Below are 13,939 nucleotides of genomic sequence, written 5' to 3' on the forward strand. Positions count from 1 at the left end.
CTGTAATTGGTGGTAGTAATATTATCTAAAAGCACAGATTAAGTAGCATATACTCAGTAGAATTATGCTACTGTGCAAGTTAGGATTCCAAAAGTCACATCAGAACATTAGCAGATTTGATGTTTGCTGTAGGCTTCCTCACTGATTCACAGAACCTCATTCTCAGTAAGAATTCTCAGGACAGAAGACAAGTGCCTTCTGGAATCCTCTGTAAGAATAGGAAGGCCACTAATGATGGTTCTCTTACATGCAATAACAACACAAAGGACCCACCTACCAAGAGCATAACACAGTAGACAAGATTTGTGCAAAATGTTTGGGGAATCATTCAGTGTAAAGTGTGAATGTGCATTTACTGCTATAGCTGTACCCTGTGTGCTGCAAAGAAGACCAGACAAGCAAAATGGTACTTAGGAAGGTAACCAACTGCACTCTTGATTGTATTTAAGGTCTGCAGACAAAGTTCATGTACTGTAAACATGGTCGAAATCCATGGCTCAAGAAGCTATAAGCCTGAAGGGAACCTATTTATATTGTTTTAATGTATGATCATCTTGTCAAATTATCTTCTAATTATTTATACTTATATCTAAAGTATTTTGATGCTCTCTTTGGTCAGAGACTTTTTTTTTATTTCAGAGGATTATGGTTAATATAATAGAATTACAACTATTCAAAAGGCTGGGGGGGAAAAAAGCAACTATGAATATTCAGCCAAAACTAACACACATATCCCAGGGCTCATAGAGCATCAGGAAGAGAAAGACAGGACAGAGAGGAGAACTGGTCTGTAGGCATGGAGTGGATGCTACACACATGAATTGCCAGAAGCTGGGTTTACCCTCAAAAGATCACCACAAGGACAAGAGCCTTAGAATTCTAACATGCACGCTAAAAGTTTCTCCTGATTAGCTGAGCTGAGGCGCTAATGCCAGTTGCTGGCAACTGAGAGGAGTCAACAACAACAGCAGCAACAAAACAAAAGGCACAAACAAAGCCAAATAGCAATAACACAAGCCAAATAAACACTGAGACGTGTGTGTGTGTGTGTGTGTGTGTGTGTGTGTGTGTGTGTGTGTGTGTGTGTGTGTGATCTAACTACTCGTGAGCAGGAGAGCCTTCCCTGGAATGTAGTTGATATACCCCACTTCACTACATTGAAGAAACCTGATTTTCTCTTTCCCAGCAGATACCAATTGCCAAGGGCTTCCTCATTAGAAAGGGTATTGGGAAGAAGGTTCCAACAGTAACCAATGAACACTTTTCTCCATTCTGTTTTCTTATCTTTACTTGATCTGTATAACTTAAACAAAATGGGGCTAGAGAGACAACTGAGCAGTTGAGAGAACTCACTGCTTGGGGGTAAGCCACATCTCTGCCGTTCCACAGAGTCTGATGCTCTCTTCTTGCTCATGGGGCACAACATCATCCAGGCAGGCAAACACATGCATAAAAGTGAAATAAAAGAAATCTTTGGAAATTTTTAAAATATTAATTGAGTGCAATCTTACCGAGAACGTCCCAGTAAATGTATCATTGCATGCAAATGTCTCGGAACAAAAGATACCTCACCAGCTGGCTCCCCTCTTTCTTCAAGAAAATGAAATTGCACATCAACAATTAATTCATGTGTCTGAGATTTTTATTTATACATTAGAGAGTTTTGCAATGAGATAAACTCAATTTTATTTTCACTGTTTTGCTTTTAAGGTATTTTTTCGGCTCCCAAAGTGCCCAGCCATTCATATCATTTCTCTGGTTATAGGAAGGGATTTCATTGAAAATATGCTACTTGCTAGCCCGAGGCCTTCTGCCTCAGCATGTACCTTAGGCGTGTGTTAATTGACCCATGAATTCTGCTTATTGGCCTTAGTTCTGTGTTCTCTGCTCCCGTGAACAAGCCCTGGTCCAGAATTTGCTCTGGGCAATCCAGTGTTTTATCTCCCTCTGTCATGGACTTAATCTCAGTTAGGCTTCAATTCCTTGCCAGCAGAGTGTTAACTAGTAGGTTGGCTCTTAGATTTGGGAAATTTCTCTTTGGTTTTCATGTTTCTACAGAACTACATTGGAAGTCTTCCACAAACTGGGTGTGTCTGGATGGAGTTCTTTCGTGTGTTTTTAAATTACAAATCAGGCTAATACCGTTAATGTTACCATCATCAGGAGAACACTGCTTGTGTGGCTTGCTATGAAGCAGCACAGTGAGAGATCACCCATTATGCCCCACCTGATTCTGTTCATGGGCTACTTTGGTCCTTGTCAGATGAAATTTAGGCATTGTTTCTTAATTTATCTTCCTCAGCACATTGCTTTTTCTTAACTATATTTTCCCTACATTGTAAAATTTGGGTCCATGCAATCATAATATTTCTAAAGAGTTTTTGATCAGTAGTACTTATCACTTTGTTACTATTTAATGGATTTTAGTCAACATAATCAAAAAAAACTGGGAATGAACATTTTTTTTCCAACCTTAAAACACTTCTGAGAAATATATTGGGGTAAATTTTACCTACAAACAATTTAATTATACACATTTATCTTAATATTAATTAATTTTATTTGTTTTCATAAATTTATTTTTTTAAATTCTGATCACACATAGTTATATATTTGCATTGTATTCCAGCACTCAGAAATAATAGTATAATAAATAATATTTATCTTTAAATTTATTTATTCATTTTATTGTAACAACTAATAAAAGTAATGGTGCTTTCATAATGTCTTTATCTAAGAGTCGCTTTTAAAAACATCACTTTTCTCAGACTTGAGTCCTGTCTAACATGTCCCTGCTTCGTGAGCTACGTCAGCTTTGCATGGTTTCAGTGAGGTAGCTGCATGTGTACAGGGTCAACTATGAAGCCACGAGCCTCTTGTTTCTGTTCCTACGTTATGTCTTTCAGATTGACTACTAAGTCAAATTTCTAAGGTTATTTTTTAATCTAAAGAGAACAGAATTATTAGAGAACAAAATGACTTACCATTTATGAGCATTAACATTATATACTCATGCCTTTTGTGTTACGGGCAAGTCAATTGCTTAAACCATGTACTCAAAGTAAACTGGGAAAATACTTGGCGGCAACTCATATATAATGCAGCGTAGGAGGTTGAACCAGAAGCACTTGAAAGATTGTCTTTCACACAAGTGAATAAATTCTCCAAATTGTTTCTATTGTGAAAGAAGATGATGGTGATTCAGACTTAATGATAAATTAGTAAAACTGATATTTTTCTAGTCTATTTTTTAACTTGACTGCATAAGTATTTAATAAAAGAAAATTGTATTAGACATTCAAAAAAGATTTTATTTCAGTATCCAAACTACTTGCTACTGAGATAAATATATGTCACAAAGCAGCTTCTTTGCATTTCTCAAATTAAAACTTTAATTGACTATTGTCTTTGAAATTGATTGCAGTTAAAAACAGATTCAGCACTATTTTTTTACACATCTATTGGTTTCATCAAATAAAAGTTACTTATTGCCAATTTCTTGTTTTCTACTACATCATGGAAATTCTACATAGATAGCTGCATTAAAAAGCATATTTAGTATGAAATATTCTTGAAAGATTTCAATCAACTGTGTGATAATATAAAAATAAATACTTAGTCATTTTTAAGTAAAACATGAGATTGTGGTTACATAGAAGGAATAAAAGCTGGTCAACATTGAAAAATATTCATGGGATTCAGTTGCTCAAGACTGATTCTTTGTCCCTGCATATTTTCAGGGGATGGGAGAAGAAACTGAACATTTCTTACAGAAATTCCGTCATTTGTTTTCTAGATGCAATTAATACCAAGTTGAGTCCTATTTAAATTGACTTTGCCAACATCATTCCTAATTTATACTTTTCTGTGAAAGATTTTGCTTCTGCAATATCTTTTAGGGTTTCTTTGTGTATGAGTTTTGGCTGTCCTGAAACTTGCTCTGTAGACCAGGCTGGCCTCGAACTCACAGAGATCGGCATGTCTTTGCCTATCAAGTGCTTGGTTAAAGGTGTACGCCACCACTTTCTGACTCTGAAACATCTTCAAAAGAGCCAACATCTCCTTTTTTTAATCGGAGACTCCACACATGGAGAATGCATGCTAGGCAAGAAAACGGAAGGAATGAGAGTCTCTACTAAGAGCCGGGAGAGAGAGAACAGCCAAAATAAGTTCCCAGAAAGCCACAAGGGGAAGGAGAGAGTGCATGCCTTGTGTTTTACATGTGTATGTATAGGTATAAGCTTTAATTGTACAATGAGAGAATGCATTTGAATCTCTTAAATAATTCCCTTTTTAATATACTGAAATTTTATTTCACACAAAATGCTATGGCAAACACAATGTAGAATTTTCGGAGTTACTTCAGCATCGTTTAGAGTATCAACAGCTCTGTTCAAATGTACTCATATATAATCATTTTGAATTTCTAGTAGACTTAACATATAAAGTGCTCAGGGTTATTTATGATTTTTCCAGACACACCACTTTCTTTTAGCAATGCTTTTGGCTTTTAAACATTGTTTCCCATTAATAAAAGGAAGTGACATTTGGATATGAAGGCTGAATATAAGCTTTAAATAAATTGCATATGATTTACTATTTAAATCTGGCATTTAAATCGGGTTATACAATTCAAAATATGTTCTCTCATTACAGGGTTTAGGCTTGAAGTATAAGTCATTGTTCATAATCTTACACTGCTATTAAATGCCTTGTTTCCATCCTAAATATTAAAACAGACTTTTAAGATACGTTCTGTGGCATATGTAGTTAATTAGCTGGGCAATACTAGGACACTGTTCTGTTCAAATGAAGGTATATTTCTTTTGGGGAACACCAAAATTATTGTCTAAAGCACTGCAGACCACATTTTACAATATTGTCTAAACATGCATTTCTCTCAGATTTTTTGTTATGAAGAATTGTTATCAAAGATCATTAATAAAAGTCATTTCTGAGCTGCAAATCTGAAAAGCTCAGATCATGTAATAGATAACTCTAATGATTGCTTATGTTAGATATTCTTGCCTTATAAAACACTTATTTTTCAAATATCTTCATGTCATGAAGTGCAAAGATTATTGAAAGTCCATGGCACTAGGAATCATCCCATTTTCAATGTGTGTGATTGATGGCGCTATGCCCACCCTCCCAGTGCTAGGTAAATGAGGCTTGGATGTAACTAATCTTCCTCTTGCTTTCTTTGTTGCTTTGTTTGTTACAACTTCCTTCAGGGAATTTTTGTGGCTGTGTCTTAGGATAACAGGATTTTTTTTCTGCACTGGTATTTGATAATAATTACTTTTGAGAAGTAATATTTTGACTCAGTGAACTTCTTTTGCATATTAGGAGGAAGAAACATCTCAATAAAGGCAAATACAGCAAGAATTGCAAAATGTACTCTCCCTAAAAATTCTGGAAAATGCTTTATGCCACCTGAAATGAAACAGTAAGATGATATTAGGCAAAGGACAGTGTACTGCAAATTAATTAAAAATATCTGACTGTATTATTAGGGAATGACATATGAAATGCATCTAATGATATGATGTTAAAAAAATCTCTAAACACATCTTCCAATATTTTATATTCAACTACTATGCTCAGCAGCAGACGTTCATATTACATTTCTTTAGAGTCACAAGGTTGATCCTACAGCACTGATGTCTGAACGTTGATCTTCAGTGTCTCAACGAGGTAAATAACGTGTTCTTTGGAAATCGTTTCTAGGACAGAAGTTCTAGTTCAGGGATGAAGGGCAAGCGAAGGTGAGAAAGAGTCATTCTAAGTATAGACTCTGCTCTCATCCATCAGGTCTTGAAAGAAGAGGCTGGAATACAATGGAGTGACAATTCAGAGAAGTTATTTCAAGTTCAGCAAGTCATTGAGGATTCAGGGTACTGTGGAGAAGGTGTGAAAGAACAGGCAAGCTCCTGATAGGGTTCACTCTCTGTCACCTTTTGCTACTTACTGTATGATCATGAGTCAGATAATGTCTTCAAATTTTAGTATCTGAATTACAATGATAATAATGCTACCCATATATCAGCTTGTTTTTCTTGAGAAATGAAATACAGAGTAAAACATTAGCGTGGTAACCAGCTAAAACCACAACAATGAGATATGTTTAAGGTGTTTGTTATTGTATCTTGTTTAAGAGGCTAAATTCTGCTATCAGACAGTTCTGTGTCCAATCTGCATCTGTTACTTGATGGTAAAAAAAAAAAAAAAACATCTGAAGGTTTTTGCAATATTCTTATTCATCCTTGTATGGAAAAACAAGCTTTTAAGAGGCTTTACCTTGCAGTAATGTGTAGACGTGATAATATAATATGACCCTGATATGATTGTCACAAATTAAGTCCTTAGAAAATGCCATTTAAAATATTTCAGTTGTTACTGTACAAAGCAGACAGGAATATTCATTATTGGAGAAAATGTTGGCATACACAGGAATGTAGAATAGATTTCACAGCTGGGTGTTACATGGATCTAGAGGAGCAGAAAACCAAGAAAGAATATTCTGAGGCTTCTTTTTTACATTGTCCTTTAGTGGAACGTGGTGGGATGGACAATTTCTAGTTCACAGTGCCAGGAGGTGTTATCACAGCCCACAGGGAAACAGTTAAACATGAAGAAATCACATGACAGTTATGGAGGACAATACAGAGGTGCCTGAAATCTTTCCAAAAACAATCTAAAAACTATTTAGAGGAATGCAGGGCAGTCTTGCAATATAGGTATGATGCTAAAAAACAAAGTAAAATAATAGTGTGTGTTTATGTAAAACTTGGAGTAGCTTATTCACACGAATGAAATAGAAATTCCATCTATTAAATTCTTTTGAGTTCTCTTGAGTTATCTCTCCAGCTTCAAGCATCAATATTTAAAATGAGGTACAAGAACCATACCTTTTTCCCTCATCACCCTTTGACAACTGTGTCCTTATGATTGCATACAGAAAGGTTCTCCAGATTCAATGCCACATGGGTACTTTATGTCTACCTAATGATTTAAGGTACTTCACTTACCTATAAGTCCCTCAACTTAACCAATAAGGCAAGACCCTTTGTTCTCCCTGGCAACATTTTCATTGGTTGAAACGAAAGAGTGAAAGGGTGACATTACTCAGCAAGTGTTTCTTCAACTTTTGGTCTACAAAGACACAGATCTATCTCTGCGTAATTATCAGATACCAAGGTTTAAAAAATGCCATACCAAAGGCCAAAACTGTCAATAAAATACCATCTCAGAACTACAAAATGTCATCACCTGAGGTATGTAAAATATCTTTGACTGAGTTCTAACAAAACCCATGCCTCAACGAAAGTTCTCCCTATCCATGTATCATAACCTTATTCACATGTAATACAATATCAAAACCTACTCCTGCTAAAAGTATAGTATCAAAATTCAATACATCTCATTCAAAAACAAGAAGAAAGTGCTTGGAACAAAAGTGGAGATAGTGTAGGTGACGAAATCCACATATTGTCATCTGAATTCCATCAATTTTGCAGCCTAAAATGAATGAATCCTATTTGATCTAGTATTCTAACTGTGTCTGTCTTCAAATTATCTTGTAAATCTTCCATTTATTTCAGACTCCTTTAGACAGTATACCTCTGATCACAGATGTTTTCCAAGAAAACCATGTATAATATCACTAATGAAAATGGTTTAATCTCATTATGTAAGATTACACATTACTCCTGATGATAAATATATAGTGGATCAAAGACACAAACATGATGTTTAAACTGGGAATTTGCAATAAAGTTATATCTATAGTAGAATGATCTATGATCAGTAGAGATGGGGAAAGCAAATGTAAAGGCCATTCATTTTTAAGACATTTTATAGTGCTATTTTATTTGTATTTTAATAAATAAGCTTGCCTAATGATCAGAGTGCAAAGCTAGCAACACTAGTCAGCCATACAGGCCAGGCAGTAATGGCACACACCTTTAATCCCAGCAGCCACACTAGCTAGCCAGAGAGGCTAGAGAGTGGGGTCACACACCTTTCATCCCAAGACTCAAGGCCACCCCAGGCTACATTAGAGTAAATCAGACTAAATGAAAATCAGAGTTCACACCCTTGATCTCAGCACCTGGGATGACACACCTTTAATCCTAGCATTAGAAAGGAATACGATGCAGCAAGTTCAGTTTAGTCTCAGTGTTCAGTCTGAGGACGTGGAGACACGATCTCACTCTTTCAGTCTGAAGATTTGATAGTGTTAAAAGTTCTCTAATACCTGACTCCTTTGCTTCTCTGATCTTTCAGCTTGAACCACAATATTTACGAGATTTTATTATTTGTGCTACAACAATTTTCATTCAACACTCTTTTTAAGCAATAAGTCGAAGCATTAGCATTTGCTTGTTTTGGATAGTGGGGATCCAGGTGCTTCTTTTATTGGTCTCTGTTGTTACCTCTAATTAAAAAAAGATATAGCAATTAGGCGCATGAAAAGATAATTCTTCAGGGAGCTGTTTTGATAAATGGGTTTTAGATCAACAATCCTACAACATTCTTAGCTAAATATTAAGACACTTAACAGTAAGCTCTCTAGAGCAAGCCAAGGCTCCAAATTTGCCAGTTCCTAAACAGATGGGCAGATAGGTGCTCCCCCAGCAACTAGCATATGCTTCTCTGTGGAGATCGTGAATTGCTTTCCAGGTGACATTTTTGTATGGTCTAGGTTACAGAAATCGACAATACCTATTAATCTCCCAGAGAGCCATCACTTATCTCACAAAATTTAGGATAAGTACCCCCATACCTTGAGTTTTAAAGCATCCAAATACAAAAGTTCTTAAAACGGTTCTAGTTAGGGTAATCATTCATATTTTAATTTTAACATGTGTGATATTGATGTGTGTAGCTTGCATGTGCATGGGTGTGTACAGTGCCATATCTACAATGATATGCATCTGGAGGTCTCTTTTCAGTTTCACCTTCTACTTGATTTGAGAAGCAGTCTCTTTTCTTCACTGCTAATGCTAGGCTAGTTGGATGTTGAGATTATGTTGATTTTCCCATTTCTACATGTCATCTTATGGTACTGGCTTTATTGAAATTCCATGCATATGATCTCAGTCCAGTTTTCTGTTGTGTCTCTGGAGATCCAAACTTATGTCTTCAGGCTTCTAAGAAAAACACATTATTGTTGGAGCCAGCAACCTGCCTGTGACCATATCTTTTAAGTCCTAGTTCACAAAACTTCAACTTAAAAACAGTATCAGTAAGGGTTCTAGCATACAGACATGATTCATTTCTGTTTGTAAAATCTGTTTTAAAGTATTTCCATTGTCATGCATGCCTGCTGCAGATGGTGGCCATTGTATGCTCTCTTAGATGTTCCATGGCTTTGTTTCAGAAAAAGAATGCATCTATTCAATTTAACTGTTGGCAGGGGGAAAATGTGTCCTAAGAATTGGATGGACTTTTACTATTGCACTTGGTTATCTTTCAGAACTTGAAAGTAAGATGTTACTGCTGAAGATCCCACACTGTTCAAACTCAGATGTGGAGAAATTGAGCTTAAACTATACTGAAAACCTCCTCCCTGAGTAACACGCTTTGTGTATCCAAACATATATAAGAACAAGTTATCAGGGTAGAAAAGCAATTTCCAGTCCTACTAAGGTGTAAAAATTAAAAACACAAAAGTAACCAGTATGGCAGATATCTCCAAAAGTACAAGCGTATCTCTTATACCATGGAAACAACCAACAGTTGTTTAATTGAAGTTAAGTCTGGCTCAACAGAAATGAACTCACTCCTGGTACTGTAAACCTAGCCATCTATCTGTGCCTGGAGAAGCCAGAGATTTTAGGGAGAACTTACTACTTGTATTTTACCAAACTGGCATAATTTCTAATTCCTAAACACATATTCTTTCATCCACAGATAAGTATTGCTATTAACTTTCCTCGAGGACCCTGTTGTTCACCAAAGAGAAGCTACTAGAGATATTCACATCTGAAAGCAATGCCAAGAAAAAGTGAATGCAGAACATCTAGCCCTGACTTCTCCATCTACAGCACAACACCTACACCTGAGGCTTGAGGGCTATCATGAAATGGGAGCAAAATGATTGTAAGAGTTGGATAACTAGGATACATGCTCCCAGACAGCGTTTTCCAGAAATGATATTGAAAGTGAAACCATGTGGCTTCCTTAACAAGGCTTTCATAATGACCAGACCTGCCTACTTGGATGGGAGAAACTTCACAAGGTCCCCTCCTGACCCAACACCAGTAATAATTAGAGAAGAAGCCATGACTCTTAGCTAAGGATAGGATATAGGAAGAGTTGGAAGAAAGAATGGAAATGCTCTAAATATTATATTTATTATAAAATTCTCAAAAACTATTTTTAAAAAGAGAATTAGCACATGAATTTTCATTGTGGTCCTCAATACCATCCTTCCCCTTGATCCAAATCTGAGCTTGGGAAGGGCACTGTTTTTCTTTTAAAAATTAATTACACGCACACACACACACACACACACAAGTATTTGTAAGAATGCACACACACACGTGTTTGTAAGAACGCACACACACACACACACACACACACACAAGTGTTTGTAAGAGCAATCATGCGTTACATGATTCTTCTTTTTATCATAGAACTCAAGTATAAAGCTTCTTAGCAGGTGCCCATACCCAGTGATCCATCTCATTAGCCCAGTTTTTAGGCAGCAGGGTAACAGAAAGTGAATGGGTTGGAAAGGATAGGTGAACACAGATCAGTAATGAACTTGTCTGTCTTACCTTTTCTTGTTTTCCCCAGGTGTGCTATGAAGAGTTGTTGCCTTAAGAAGTAAGGAAAACCGGAATTAGAGGCTTTCTTTGAAGAACCTTAGCAAAGAGTAAGCAATTTGTCATATAGAGAATCATGTGTATAAATCTGTGCCATTTTACATGAAAATTACGCAGGTTGTGTTTTATCATGATCTCATCCCTCATAAAATGAAATTCATCAATGTATTTTCAGCTCACAGGAATTCTGAGTAGGTGATGAATGGTGATCCAGCATAATCCTCTACAAAAGTAGCACCATACTGTTTAATAAAGTAATCCCATTAACACCCTGGCTCCATAAACAGTTCCAAATGTGAAGAGGCTAGGCAGATTCGCCAGAAAGAAAATGAAAATCCAGGTGAAGTTCATAGAAACTGGAAGGCATAATGTGGCAAGGTTTACACTAATAATTTATGACTTTAACTCTCAACAATGCATGTTAGAGGCCCATTAAGATGTATGGGTTTTCTGGAATTATTATGGTCCAATTAGACCATATTTACAGTTTTGACTTACTTGTTAAATCAGTAATTACTTGGAAGTATTTTAAAAATTTAAGTAGTTAAGGGATTTTTGTTTATGTGTATGCCCCTTGACTGAAGAACGAACAAAGAAGATGTGCTACATTTATACAATGGAGTACTACACAGTGTAAAAAAATAATGACGTCTTGAAATTTGCAGGCAAATGGATAGATCTAGAAAACATCATACTGAGTGAGGTAACCCAGACCTAGAAAGACAAATATGTGTCTTTACTAATAAGTGGGTTTTAGACAAAAAGCAAAGTAAAACCAACCTACAATTCACAATCCCAGAGAACCTAGACAACAAAGAGGACCCGAAGAGAGAGACACACAGATCTAGTCTACAAAGAAAGTAGAAAAATCAAAATATCCTGAGTAAATTGGGAGCATATGGATCATGGGGGAGGGTAGAAGCGAGAGCAAGAAGGAGAGGGAAGGGAGCAAAGAAAGATATATTGCCCAATAAAATCAATTAAAAGGAAAAAAAAACGCAACAAAAAGAATCTCAAATTCAGTTATGAAGTGGCTACAGTTAGGGTAAGTACAGTGCAGAAATCAGCTGCACTGAAGTTTGCCAGAACAGCCACCCGCCTGCATACCTAGGCCCTTCCTTGAGGTGGGCATGCCATGTCACTACTGTCACAAGGATGCCACTCTAAGGCCCCATCTATTCACCACCATCTCACTGGTATCAAGCTTCCAACTCTGCCTCTCAGGGGGCCAGGCTGTCTACACAGCACAAAATCCATCAGTGACTCACCAAAACCCAAACACATACACGACATGGCTAATTAATGAATTCAATAAAGGTTCAGGACATAAAATCAGCCTATAAAATTCAGTTGTGTTTCTACACACTAAAAATAAATTGCCTGAAAAAAATCAAGGAAATAGTTCTATTGCCAACAACATATAAAAGAGCAACTTGAAATGCTCACAAATAGGAGAATCAAGAAGGCTCTATACTATTAACATAACAATTATATGTTCCTGAACTATTATTGAACACAAGGCCTTTCATGGAATGGTTGATATACCCAGTGTCACTCTATTGGAGAAAACTCATTTTCCCTCAACCAGCTGGTATATGTGACTTGTTTGTTCTTTTGAGAAAGAACTTAAAGTTTCATGGGAAGGGAGGGGGACTTGAGAGAAGGAAGAATCTGATCAAAATATATTTAAATTTAAGAATAGTTTAAAGTAATAAAAACATAATAGTAAAAAGCACATAGACATATTTTAATGATGGGAGGAAGATGTTAAGCAGTGAAAATGTATCCTATGTTTATGAAATTTCTTCAAAAGTAAGGGGAAAAATCCTAAAACTCCCATGAAGTCACAAAACTTCATAAATAATTCAAATAATCTTGAAAAAGAACAGAGGTGAATGTCTCCTACTCTGTGACTTAAAAACTTAGCACAAAGCAGCAGCCATCAGCACACTGTGGTACTGTTATAAAGTCAGACTGTAGATCATCAAAGCAGAGTACAGAATTGAATCAAGCCTGATATAAGAAATCACCCCTTCAGATGTGACAGGAATCCAAACTAGCACAAAACTGACCTCTTTATCAAATGGTGTTGATGAAGTGAATATTCTAGTGCAAAGAGTGAACTATATAGTTATCTTAACACTCATAACAAAGAGAGAAAAAAGTATCACCTAGTGTATCCCATTCCCTAGAAAACACTATTCTAGAATTTCACAATAGTACATTCCAGATTTCACAGTTCCTGACTGAATATGCTCAGTGGCATTCCACTGCCAGCTCACTGAGCTTCATGCTGGTCCTACTCGTTTGCTTTCTCCAGTGTGTATCTACTGTCTTACTGTTGACTCCAGTAGGGCATAGAGTACAGGAGCTGGGGCTGCCCACAGCCAGAGGAAACACAACACCACCTGCTTCCTTGTACTACTTAGATACTCTTTCAGAGTCCTTGCTGAGCTGCTGAGGTCTTTTGGCCATCACCCCACAATTACAATAGATGTTTTCATCGTGTAATCAAGAAGGTATAACCACATTGAAGATAGGTACCAACCTTTGGAAATCATATGAGTAAATCAGTTTGGAGTTTAAGTTCACAAGATCAGCCATGTCCCAGACTCAAGCCTTCCTTATCCTTCCTAAGAGTCAAGAAAGGCATGGGGCTGGGCCAGAAGACCTTCTACAGGGATCAGCCAGGTCATCGGGATCTATGCAAACAATCAATTCCCATCATTTTAAGGAGATGTTAATCTTATCTCTCTCAAAATTTTTGAGTTGTCATTAAAATCCAGGGTCTGATGTTTTTTCTGACTTGAAGGCACCCTCAGTCCCTTCAGTAACACAAGAAGTGATTCCTGTCCAGATTGACAGGTGGTGTCAATGAAGTTCCTATAAAATATTTTGTATTTTAATTGATTTGAATCAATATGTTAGAATCTAATTTTTATTAAATATTAAAAAGTAAAGCCAACCCAAAGTGAGTTATAGACTTCCATAAAATATAAGAAATTCTAACCGAGCGGTGGTGGCGCACGCCTTTAATCCCAGCACTCGGGAGGCAGAGGCAGGCGGATCTCTGTGAGTTCGAGACCAGCCTGGTCTACAGAGCT

The sequence above is a fragment of the Microtus ochrogaster genome, chromosome 21 (genome assembly GCF_000317375.1).
Source record: "Microtus ochrogaster isolate Prairie Vole_2 chromosome 21, MicOch1.0, whole genome shotgun sequence".
Taxonomy (NCBI): Eukaryota; Metazoa; Chordata; class Mammalia; order Rodentia; family Cricetidae; genus Microtus; species Microtus ochrogaster.